Genomic DNA, 13356 nt, shown 5'->3' with positions numbered 1-13356 from the left:
TTAGGAAAAATTACCTGAGTTTATGTGAGGTTTTCAGGGAAGACCTATCAGAGGCAATGGTCTCTGGTCTCCAGCTTAAGGAGTAACTGGGGAGGATAAGGAACACTATGTGATAGAAATAAAGTCTTGTAAGGGTAAGAGGAACAAGGACCTCTTCTTTTACAAGTGTGTGTGTGTGTGTGTGTGTATGTGTGTGTGTGTGTGTGTGTGTGTGTGTGTGTATGCGCGCGCACCTATGCATGAGGCTGCTTAGGACTGCAGCTGTGAGTGGATGCTACATATCTGAACTCGGGTCCTTACGTGTGTGTGATGAGTGTCTGTGATGACTACCTTACCCCCCGAGTCACCGTGTAAGGGGAACAACAAAGAGGCACAATAATGACTACAGTATTCAGCACAACTTCCAACAGCATTTTAATCCTCTGGAACACTACAAAGTCCTAACTGTAGTAGCGTCTGAAATTAAGGAAGAGAATATAATTGAATATGCAGAGTCTCTATTTCACCTAAAGAACCACATCTAATCTTCTAATTTTATGGGCTCTATGGTAGATTTTCTAGGAATGTGTAATGCTGTGGCATCAAGAGCGACATTTGATAAGTTACATGGATTTTGGTAGGCTTCTGCTTTGTCCTTTCAGTGTCTTTATGGTATTGTCTGGTGGCAGAGGAGATGTCCGTACAGGGAAGAGCTGTCCTCTAATTAAGCCGCAGTAATGACAACCTTGATCTCTCCCTGACTGTCACGCGAGAACAGGAACACTCTTCAGCTAGCCTTGTAGGTGCTCACACATGCATGACGAGGAAAGACACAGGATGAGGTCCTTCCTGCCTCAGTCGTGATGTGAAACACAGCCAGCGCTCTGCTCTTGGCTATGCCACAGCTAAGTCTGTGGAAAACAGAAAAGTATAATGCAAATCTGTATATTTGAAACTTATTCAGGAAACACAGGCCACGCTTGCTTGGAGACAAGTTTGAAGTGACAATTTTGGAGTTTTAGTTTCTCTAAAGACATAGAAATATTTTAAGAACGTGCTTTTGTTTTAATCCCAGGTATAGGAATATGGGGCTGCTTCAAACCGTCCACAGCACCTGACTATGATTTGCCTTGTGTTCCAGCAGAGGAACAGTTTTGCCACCTACAAATGGTCCCTGCGATGGTGTAACATTTGAAATTCTGGGAGTTTTTACCAGTGTATATAAATGCTGGAGTTCTGATAGGTGGGATGGCTGGCTGTTGGTGGGGTGGGTGGCTGTTGGTGGGGTGGGTGGCTGTTGGTGGGGTGGGTGGCTGTTGGTGGGAGTGGGTGGTTGTTGGTTCATTAGGGAATTTGGCTATACTTCGTTAGTAGCCATGGTCAAAGAAGAAACAAAATTAAAGAAATTAGATTCAGGGTCTCTCTCTCTCTCTCTCTCTCTCTCTCTCTCTCTCTCTCTCTCTCTCTCTCTCTCTTCTATCCTTTCTCTCCTATCTAGTGTTAAGGGGTGAAACTTGGAAGATAAAGGGCAAGAAAAAGAAGAATGCACAAAGTAGCAAAGACAGGCTATACAAATCGGGACTTACCATACAGATTAATATAATAGAAACAGGGTTTGGAGACATTTTATAATAAAATCTTTCTTTTAAAGTGAGTTCAGAATCCTGCAATTGATGAAAAATCTGAATTTCTGTTTTTGCAAACATTAATGAGCAGATTCTTTTTACTAACACATGAAAAGTCACAGGTATGAGACGCGTATTTGAGCAAAGGAAAGACAGAGTCTAAAAGCAAAGCTGCATTCTTCAGTCACCAGAGCTGGGGCAGATTGTGAGGAACCTTCAGGTCGTTTGCAGTAATGACAGCTTTGGGTCACGTTCTTACCACTGAAGCCCAAGAGTTCCCCTTCGCCCATCCCACCGACTACTCCCCTCCTGGCCGTTAGACAGCGGCTATCCTGGCACTTGGGAACTTATTGTCTCCACATGAACAACTAACTTCTGTTATCACGCTGCAGACTTCACTTCTGCCTCTAGCTCCTTTGCAGTGTCCCCTTCTAAGAGCAATGTCCACCTTGAACCTCTAATTAGTTATCCCTCTTACTCCCACACGCCACACTAAACCCTCCTCTTTACCTCACTGAGGCTTGAAGACCCATGAAAACTGCATTTCCTTTTTATTAGAAAAATCACATTTTCTTAGACTGCCCTCCTCAACCAGTAGACCACGATTAAATGCCTGAAGAGATTTATTACCAGATTCCTTGAGCTATTATCCAAATGTTAGATGCTCTTTATAAACTCAGTCCACAAATTAACCATACTGCCATCAGTGATTTTAAAGGGAGTCTATACATTCATCATGTGCATGTGCACATACTATGAAGAGCCAAAAATCTGCCAAGCATGATGTACATACCTTTGGTACCAGCACTCAGGAGGCAGAGGCAGGCAGACCTCTAAGTTTGAGGCCAACCTCATCTATACAGGGTACATTAGCCAGCCCGGGGGACATTGTAAAACCTTGTTTTAAAAGAAATCTCTGCGATGTTTGAGAGGATAACAATCTCCCCATTTCCCTATACCTTACTTTGTCTCCCCTGCTTCCAAGCAGGCAATCGTCACTGACTGTAAACATTAATGTAGTATTTATTTCTCTGTGTAACTGTCAACCTTTGCCCACTACCAAATATGCAGGAAATCGGTGATCAGCTGTAATAAACTGACTCATCGCACAGCTTAGGGTGGCAGAGGTACCATCCTTCTAGCTGTACAGCTACAGGGTCTGACTCATCTGTTTACTCCGTGACTTAGACTGGAGGCAGAGCAAGTGTCTTCTTACTGTGGCAACAGCAGCACAGGACGACAAACCCGAGAGTGCTGGCACCTTGTCAGCCTGTTACATCCAGCAAGATTCCTTTGCCCAGTGCAAATCAGACAGACAAACACAAAATTGAGAACGAGACTCTGCCCAGAAGGGATCATGGCAATGATACAAAAGTAAGGAAGTATTTCTAACTAGTATACCGGTCATGTGGCCTTTTGGTTTTTCTATTCTATTTACTACCTTTTGGAGAAAAAAAAAGACAGTATTTCTTTTTTCCCACCACAATATATACCCGTGCTTTTCATTTCCCACCATTTCCATATTGTAGTTTTGTTATTACCAATACATGATGATTTACATCATCGACTATGCAAACTTTTCTCACAGATGAAACACACAATGAATGCTAAAGTTGCTGTCCTGAATAAGCTTGTTTTCCCTGTAATTAAAGCTTGTCTTTTGTTTTATGTGGTTAGCGTTCTATATGCATAGAACTCTTTTGACACTGCGCACTTGGCTGCTGACTCACACCTATTCCCAAGCTATAAGACTCAGGAAAAAGTCACCGTCGGAAACTTCCAGTCATTACAACAGGGACCACTGTGCTTCCTGCCAATTCCATAGGGATTCTTGTCAGAACACTGTGCCATCTCAGGGACATTCATGACCTCTCAGTCATCCACCCCAGCCCATGTATGCTGGGCAATCTTCTTTCTTAATTGACCCATGTTCCCAAAACATCCTCCAAGAACGTCCTATGGAGAGACTGTGTAGAGATGTTTGTAAAGACGTCTGAGGCCAGTATGTTCAGGACTTCCATGTTAACTGGACAGACAAACAAACAAAACCGAAGACAGAAATGAGAAGCCACTAAGATGCTAGCTGCTGGGAGGGCAGCGTCAGTGTGCAGAGCGTCTGCCTGGCACTGGAGAGCCCCTCAGCCCTCCACTACAGCCACGTTCTCCTCGTCACACGCCTCCCACGGCTGACTTCCTTTTACATCCCTTTTAATAAACATGTACTTTTCTCTCTCTTTCCTCAGCTCTTAAACTTAAAGAGCTCTTTGCCTACTGCCGTTTGCTGGGAATCTTGTCCTTTTATGTTACCTGTTACTAGTTCACCTGCTCTCCAGCTAACTTCCTTTTGTCATTGGCAGTCTTCTTATTCTTGATCTTAAGCACTTATGGCAGGTTGAATTCATCTATGTTCTCCTGAATGATGTTTAAGTGGTGAGCAAAATTAGATAAATGTCCAGCCTGTTATCAGTCCCTATAAACAGAAAACGAATGCACGTTGGCTGCATCTACATTCCAAATTGTCCATAAAGATGGCTTCCACTCACATTCCTAAAAGTGCCATGCAATTGTAGCAGAGTTTTTAACATAAAGTAAAGGAATATGACTAACATGGACTCAAATCTTTGGGAAAATGTATTGTGTATAATGTGATTATTTTTCTGGGAAAGGAAGGATTCCTTAATTTTCTGAGGTTTTATACCCCCTCAAAAGGTTGGAAACTATTGTTTTATGGAAATGATGTAATGGTTCATGACTACAAATAATCTGATTATAAATGTTTCTATCCTTCCATCCATGACAACATTCGAATTAGCATTGCAATAGGACAGCCAGGGAAGTCTGCCCAACAGAGAACAATATATACATTAAAGGAAAGTTTAATCAAAGGCAAGCATGCACAGGTTTCTCACTCTATCGCTGGAGAAGCATGTGAACAATATTCAAGTATTAACAAAATAGACCAGTTTACAATTAGGTAAACAATGAACACCTGCATTCAATTTATCATCTCAAAATCAAACCCGAAGCATTTCGCATACATTAACATTGCTTGAATTATGCAATGTTCCTTCGAGTTGCATGAGACAGTTATCCAAGAAGCTTTGTTCTTACATTATATCAGATCATCTTCTGGGTAAACAACCTCTGACTGTGTCCATATGAGGCTGAGACAGAAACAGCCCCCACTCTGTAAGAAATAAGAGCACAAATGATGCAGATAAATAAGCACGAGGTTTCTTCTGGGGAGGAGATTTTAAATAGGTTAACACAGAGCGCGTTTGCAAAGGCCTTCAAAGACCTGTCATAAAAAAAAAAAAACAAACTTCGCAGATTATTCCGAACCTTGGCAAGCCTGCACAGCCAATATACATTGTGAATGGCAATCCCATCCATAGCTGTTAATTCAGCAACGCAGAGATATTTTTAATTTTAATGCGAAGATACAGATAATTAGGACAAAAAAACTAGTAATATGGGAAACAACATTACTGGTAATACTAGAGTTGTACTTTTAGCCCTTATGGTAGACTTTCATAATCAAATACTGTGAAAACCTAGAAAAAGTAAAAATGTCACTGGAATGCTTGACTCTCACTTATCTTCTCTGGTAAACTACTCAAACACTAGACAATACAAACAGAGATTAAAACAGTGGCCTAAACTGCAAGTCACTACTCTGACGTGGCATGGAATTACCTGCTGTGTGTAAACAACTGAAGGAAAACAAAACCAGCACCATCATCCAACCACGGAAACAGGAGAGGGTCAGTCCTAAGAACTGTCAGAGAGCTTTGCCGGGAGCTCATCAAAGGGGGAGTAAAGAGCTGAAGTGAAGCGAAGACCTAGAATTACTTTCTGCAGCAGCAGATCAGCCACCATTTGAAAGTGGATGTGACAAAGCCGGTCTACAGGAGAGGCTCGTGAGCGACAGTCGGAGTGACCTACTCACAGACAGTTGGAAAGTATCTCCCAAAGCTTCTGTGAGAAATATGAACAGTCAGCATGACCTACTCACAGACGGTTGGAAACTATGTCCCAAAGTTTATGTGAGACACATGAACAAAGTGATTGGAGATGTTGGAGAACATCTACCTGCTCAGTAGTGAGGCAAATATTCATGGAGAATTTTCTAGGCGATATGCTGAGAAGGATCAATGAAGCTGCGAAAGGAAGGAGTCGGGTGGGAAGCACACAGGCACATATACAATGAGGAGCTCACTGTCTTCGAGGCAACATGCCACACATGGAGAGGGCAAACAGAGACGCCCAGGATCTTCTTTAACATTCAACTAATACATCAAAAATCATACCAAATGTAAACGTAGGGCAATTAGAACTACGACAATCTGCTTTAGCTCCCATTAGACTTTATCCTAAGTCCTTCACCAAACAAAACTCTAGTTTCAATATTATTTTCTCCTTTCTACACAGCTTGACCTACAGCCCCTTGCTCCTTCTCCCAGATCTCTGGCTTCCCTCTCACGGGGTACATTTGGAATTACCCTGTGAGTCTTTGGCACTGTAGTCCAAGTCCCTCCACATCAACTCTTCACTAAAATATGACCTATGAAACTCAGCATCTGCCACTCTTTTTAATTTATTCACTTTACATCCTGCTTGCTGGCCTCCTCCTGGTCAACCCTCTTACAATCCTTCCTCTGATGGCCTTCCCCTTCTCCTCTGAGATGGCGAAGTCCTCCTTGTGTCCCCCAATCCTGGCAAGTCAAGTCTCTGCAGTGCTAGGCAGGCACTAGAAGAACTTATTCCATGGACAAGTAACAGTTTTTGGAATAGCCCCCGCGTCCAGTTGTATGGGACCTACATGATGACCAATCTACACATCAGCTACATATGTGTATGCAATTTGGTCTGTCTCCTCTTCTTAACAAACACCTTTCGTTTATTCTAAAAGATCTATGATCTTCAGACAAGACTGATACCATAACAGAAGAACTTAATTTGCCTAAATACTAGGCAATCAGACTGAACACTAACAAAACAAATCTTTTCAACAATAAAACAGAAGAACATGAAAGAATTGCAATGTCATTGCTTCTCTACAGAAACAAGACAGCTTATAAATCCATGATCTTATTAATATGGCATTCTATTTATTTAATTTTTTGAAACAAATGTCTCTCTACAGAGCCCTGACTGTCCTGGAATTCACTATGCAGACCAAACCAGCCTTAAACTCATAAAGATTCACCTGCTTATGTCTCAAAAGTGCTGGGATTAAAGCATATGCCACCATGCCCAGCCTTGGTATGGCATTTTAGAGTAGAGAAACTGCAGAAACAGAAAATAGATCAGTGGTGTACAGGGTCAAAGGGTAGTGAAAGGGAATCAACCACAAAGGGGGCAAGGGGCATGGGAGGATGGGAGAGACTGGGGGGAGGGGCACAGGCAGCATGTGAGCAGGAAGAGCATGAGCTACATGAGGGGGAACTGGGGGCATGAGGCTATATCCCAGGTGATACACATGAGTTGGGTAGTTTGTTGTGAATATTTACAAGCAATTTTGACTTTCATGAAAAGTACATCCCAGTAAATCATAAATATAAAATACCATCATTTACAATAATAATAATAAAGACAAGAAGCTCCTTAGAAATAAATTTAACAAACGAACTTTAAGACTTCTAAAGAGAAAGCTATAAAATTTGGTTTAATTTATTTTTAATTGAAGATTTGATTATTTGGTATAGGAGCTATATAAGAAATATAACAGTTCATCCTCAAATAACCATTAGATAAATTACAAATGAAAATAAGCTAGTGTATTAATAAAAATTATAAAACCTAACCATAATATTTATACTAAAATAAGGTCCTAAAATCCCATTACACTATTAAACAAGAAAAATCAGTCAATATAACTTCTTAAATATTTTATTGTCAATAGTTACAAACTACAATAAACGTCATATTCTTGCCTTTCCCCTATTGCTGTAAGAGTATCATGTTTTAACAACTAAGATAGCTTAGGATAAAAATATCCCAGGGAACTTGATAGCAGAAAAGGATATATATACCTATAAACACCTGACAGCTGGGTTTACAAATAAGTGGAAAATTAATAAGGAATTATTTTGAAAATGTGCTCATTAAATTGATTATCACTCTACAACTTTTTTCAGTATTCCAATAAAAGATGAAAGTTTGGAAAAGTATATAGAAGAATATGTTTTGTGCTTTCAAAACAGAATGTCTCAAGATACAAAGACTCTCAAAAATCCACAAAATTAAAAAGCCAAAAGGAGGGAAAGTGTTTGTAGCACTAATAAAAAATGATTTGTTCAGAATAGAAAAAGATTCCAATGAGTCAGTAAAGAATAAATCAATATAAAATTATCAGAGAGGGCAGGGACAGCTCAGCAAATAAAATCACTTGCCATAAAACCTGATTACCTGAGTTTGCTCCCTAGGACCCACTAAAGAAGAGAACTGACTAACACACACTGTCTCCTGATCACCACACACATGCCCATAGTATACATGTGCTCACACACATGCAGATACATAAATACATACATATATACATACATACATACATACATACATACATACATACTACATGCAGTTGTTTTGAATGAGTACAGAGGCACATGCCTTTATAATCCCAGCACTTGGTAGGCAGAAACAAATGGGTGTCCATTAGTTTGAGTCCATACTGGTCTATAAGTAAGGTACAGGTCCGACAAAGCTACACAGTGATATACTGTCTAAGTAATAAACAAACAAACCAAAAGAAAACCACAAATTGCCCACATATATGTACATCTAAAGTAATGATCAAAAATGAAACAAAAAAGAAACTGTCTTTAAACCTATCAGGAATAGAAAATTTAAGGACCACATTGATATTGACATCACTACTTGGGAAACACTTCTGTCTCTCTAGTAAATTTAGATGTGTATACATTATAGACAAAATCCTTTCATAGATGTCTCCAATATATTCCATAAAAACCAGGCAGTGTCCATTGGACTGTGGTAGATAACAGAACTATTATTCAAGTTTTTCATCCCCACCTATCACACCAATGACTTTGCTATGTGACTATAATTCTACTAAGTAGGGGAGTTTATTTAAAAAGCATTTTATTGATTCTCTGTGGATTCCATGTCATGTATCCCAACCTTTTGTGCAACCCTCTGCCTTTGACCTGCACCCTCCCAAAGAAAATAAAAATAAATAAGTAAAACAAAATAAAACATACAACAAACAAACAAAAACAACCAAAGGAAAAAAAAACAAAGGACCGAAACAGAAAAAGCATCTCGTAATGAAAGCTGAAGTGTCACAGTGTGTCCCACAGTATCCCCTACACATCTTGCAATGAGTCATTGGTGTGGCTCAAGGTCTCTGGCTTCTGCTATGCCAGCAGTACAGGATCCTCACTGGGACTTCTCTCAAACATCCTGTTGTTGCCCTGTGTCAGGGAGATCCTACACCTTTGAATCAATAAAACTGGCCCCTTCATGTGCTCCAGCAGTTCACAGATGGGAAACATGTCGGATAAGTCAACTGATAGCACTGGATTTGGGCTTGGGTAGTAACTGACTTGGTTAGCCCACCAGCTCTTCAATGCCTGTGCCACCAGGACAAACTTTCCAGCACTGCCTGAGGTAGCTCAGCCCGCACTGCAGCCAGCATGGAGTAGGGCTGTCTCTCCTGCTTCTGTGTCCTCAGTGGCATGGCCACACCTCGAGAGCCAGATCTACTGTGCTGTCCAGGTAGAGTGCAGGCCCTGCTCTGCTCTCCAAAGTGCTGCATCCATGATGGGAAGGGCCACATCTAGGCCCCCTTTGAATATAAATAGGGTCCTAGGAAGCAGCTCAAACCAGAGGCATTCGCATGGGATATGGATATCAATACAGACCTAATAGGAGTTCTTTCACTGAGCTGTGGGTTTGACCAAAGACTCCACTGTCCAAAAGAATGAAAAATGAACACCTACACTTACCTGTTCAAAGCCAAACACTTAAGGGTCCTATCTCAGGTTTGCACCTGCCTTCTGTGTCTCTACTAGTCTCCATTACATCACATTCTGTCTAGAATGGACTCAGATAACCTTCTCATTTGCAGAGAGAAGCACAACTACAACTTTTAGACCATTGAATTTGAGTGGGTTTACATGGCATCAGCAAACTGATGAGAACATCAGGACCTAGAAACCCTTTGAACATAACAACGGCCACTCTGTGCTGAGCTGTATCTGCTCTGTTTGAGATCCTCACCTCTGGCACCCTAAAAACCCTAGGAGTTCTCTTGGAAGCAGTGATTACACAGAGGTAATCAAGTTAAAATGAAGTCATTAGAGTGGTCCCGTTCCTGTTTCCTTTTGAAATGGCAATTTTTAGACAAAGACAAACATGCAACGGAGAAGTGTACGCACTAGATGACAGAGGTGCCGTTTCCATGTGCCAGCAAAGGTGAGACTGCTGGCACAGGCTGAAAGCTAGTTTAGACAAGCAAAGCTTCCAGCCTGCTTTCATCCGGGAGAGCAGGCCTGTACCAGCACCAAGAGGTTAGACAGTCAGGCTCCAGGAATGAAACTTAACCTACAGTGAGCACTTTTTGGAAACCTAAGAAACTAATGTATGCATTGAGAAGGAAAACAACACAGCAATGAAAACACTAAAATTCAGTCTGAGAACCTGGCATTATGACGCTTAAGAAAAAAGAAAAGGAAAACAAGCATGTGCCACCGTAACATTTGGACATGATGGCTTCCAGGTGTCCCCTCTACCTAAACCCTTAGTCACATAACTTTACATCTCTCCCCACCATGGGAGGTATAAAACCTATGACTTCAGATACTGATGGTGACATAGACAGTGGATAAAAGCAGCAATGACGGTGTTCCAACATTAGGTTTAGGACAGCTTGCACGTTTCTCCTGTCCACACCTGAACAAGAGCAAGCCTAAGAAGCCCACAGGTTAAAGAAAGGAAATGTGAGGGACCAGAGTTCTCCAGACTTTCAACACAATGTGGAGATGCCAGCCAAGTCCTCTGCAAAAGAGCAGAGCCCCAGGTAGGCAGATAAGGCAGGCGCTGATGCTGGTTGTCACTAACCCGCTGTCCTTCCATATCATACTTTACAAGGCACTGATTTACTGTGCGAAGGGAGCATGAGGAGAATGGGTGACTGTGTATTTAGAATAGGCTTAGTCTCGTCTTGTTCAGATCGATGCATGATTTTCTTGCACTTTATTTTTTGTTTGTTGGTTGGTTGGTTGGTTTATTTTTATGTTTTTTGAGACAGGGTTTCTCTATGAAGCCCTGGCTGGCTGACCTCAAATTTAGAGATTTGCCTGCCTCTGGCTCCCAAGTACAACGATTAAATGCATGCACCACCACCACCCAGCAATTTCCTTGCATTTTATAGAAGACAACTTTTATTAAATTTTATAATTGCAAATGGGCAATGGCCTTCAAAGCAGCAAAGACCAAGATAGCTAATAACCATTTGCTTAAGAAAAGAATCTGGTTCTTAGGAAAGTGTTTGAAATTAGGCTAAACTACACAGAATAAATAAATAATCACATATTACAACCATATAAAAGTAATAACCTACAAATGTATTCGATAGAAATGTCAAAAAAATATGAAAAATATAAGCCACCGAAAAAAGTCCTAGATTGATTCTACTCATAAAACCATCAAAAATGAGGGATGTTTCAAACAAAAGATGACAAGGAAATTAAGACAATAAAAGTCACATAAGGAAAGACGAGATTACAAACCAGAAGAATACTAGTAGGCAAGAGGACACAGGATGCTGCCTGAACATGAACTTAAAATTGTGTGATTTGTCTTAGGGCAATTTATCAAGTGTATAAAATGCTGGCTAGGAAATATATCATGCACATTCATGTAAACAAGACTTCCTAGCTGGACCTGGCCGGGCCTTCATGTCCTTCCCTCACACAGCACAGTCCTTTAAAGTGGTGTAGGAAGAGGTAACATTTTCAGGTCAGACTTGTCCTGACACTGGAAGGTTAGCCAGAAGCAAGTTGCTTCTTCATGTAATTCTTCTCTATTGTTTACCAATACATATTTCATATCACTTAATAGTATTTAATAAATAGTAATATCTTAATAAGTGGTACTTAAAGAATATTATTAATTACTCACCTACAATCTAATATGTATCTTCCCTCAGTGTTTACTGACAGAGTTCCTCAGTCTCTTTCGCATCAATGAGTTGAGGTCATTTGATTTGCTCAGTTGTGATGAGGTGAAAAAAGCATGTAGCATCATAGGCAGGTGGTTTTCACCAATCTTGTCTGCATATCTTATGTATCCCAGGGTGTAAGGGAAGAACACACCAACGACTATCCATTATACTTGATTCGGAGCACTACCGTTACTATAATGACTTCAAGAAACCCCTCAGTACAAGACACTATTTTAGGCCTTGTCCATTTGAATGCAATTGCACATTGAAAAAAATTAACTTTTATAAACATCAAGGAAATCATACATCAATATGAGCAAGACAGAGAGACTAAGCATTATTGATACATAGTCACCAATCCCATTGATCTTATGCAGTCTGCTCATGATTGAACAATGCGATATAAAATATAATATTCCAATGTAGTTTACTATTTCACAGTTCAATGAAGCTGCATGAAACAAGAGGATTTTAACCTTAGCCTGAATTTACCTGTTTTCTTTTTCTGAAACAGGTTATTAAATAAGATACCATACTTTAAATGTTGGATATATTGAGCATCCTTCCTTTTCTAGTTCTAGAAGAGTTCATAGTTTTGTTTTGTTTTGTTTTGTTTTGTTTTAAGTGCCAACCTTGTTTATTTATTGTCATTTTCGTCAAGTTCTCTCTGGAGCTTGCTCTGAGTGACACACAGCTGAGGGCCTAGCCTCCCAGCAGCCTGCTGATGAGTACTGGGTTTTAATCTAGATGAATTGGCTGGCAAAGTGAGTCATTATTCATGTTCCATCTGCAAAGAACAATAAAAGAATTTCCAAGTTGAGAAAGAGAGTGAAATAAATGCCACCCACTCTTTAGGGAATAGGAGGGCAGACTACACAGACTAAAATCACAAGACATGAACGGTCATGGACTCAGCAGATGGGAAAGGGAAAGCCCTTGACATAATTCTGCTCTTCACTTGCCATTTACCAAACAATTGTGTTTTTCCCAGTGATTAACAACTTTCTTGGAAAATCTGCTCCTTGGAAACACAACAGTTAGTCGGGAAAATTCCATGGACATTACAAGGTTCCAGGAAAAGTAAGAATTATCAGCAAAGACCTCAAAATTCTCTGAGCATGAAGACTGCAAGGTCACATGGAAATCTATCAAATTATACAAAAGCCTTTCCCACACCAAAATGGAAGGAAACTCTACAGAAGCACTGTACTAATTAATGTACAGAAGCATTAACAGGATATTTGAAATCTTCACAGTTATCAGTTCATTGCCTATGTTGGTGGAAATCTCTACTATGTACAATGGTTTGAAATATACTACATAGGACGAAGGGTTCCATATTCAACTTCAACTACATTTGTACCAAGGAATCTACAATGTATTCAATGTCAATAGGAATGATGTGTTTTAGAACAGTATAGTCAAAGTGTGTGTGTGTGTGTGTGTGTGTGTGTGTGTGTGTGTGTGTGTGTGTTAGATTTGCCAATATAATACAGCAAGGGACACTCTGCCTTGTAACTACTCTCAAAAACTATGTTATAGTAACAAATATGAGTAGGAAAT

General features: G+C 40.3%; 1 protein-coding gene across 4 annotated transcripts in view; it reads right to left on the bottom strand.

Annotated features, from left to right (window-relative positions):
• The window catches only part of Crppa (CDP-L-ribitol pyrophosphorylase A), a 276760-nt gene that overhangs the window by 192806 nt on the left and 70598 nt on the right, over nucleotides 1-13356 (bottom strand).

Source organism: Rattus norvegicus, chromosome 6, assembly GCF_036323735.1.
Source record: "Rattus norvegicus strain BN/NHsdMcwi chromosome 6, GRCr8, whole genome shotgun sequence".
NCBI lineage: Eukaryota > Metazoa > Chordata > Mammalia > Rodentia > Muridae > Rattus > Rattus norvegicus.
Note: the sequence above shows the minus strand (reverse complement) of the source record. Positions and strands in the feature narration are given on the sequence as shown.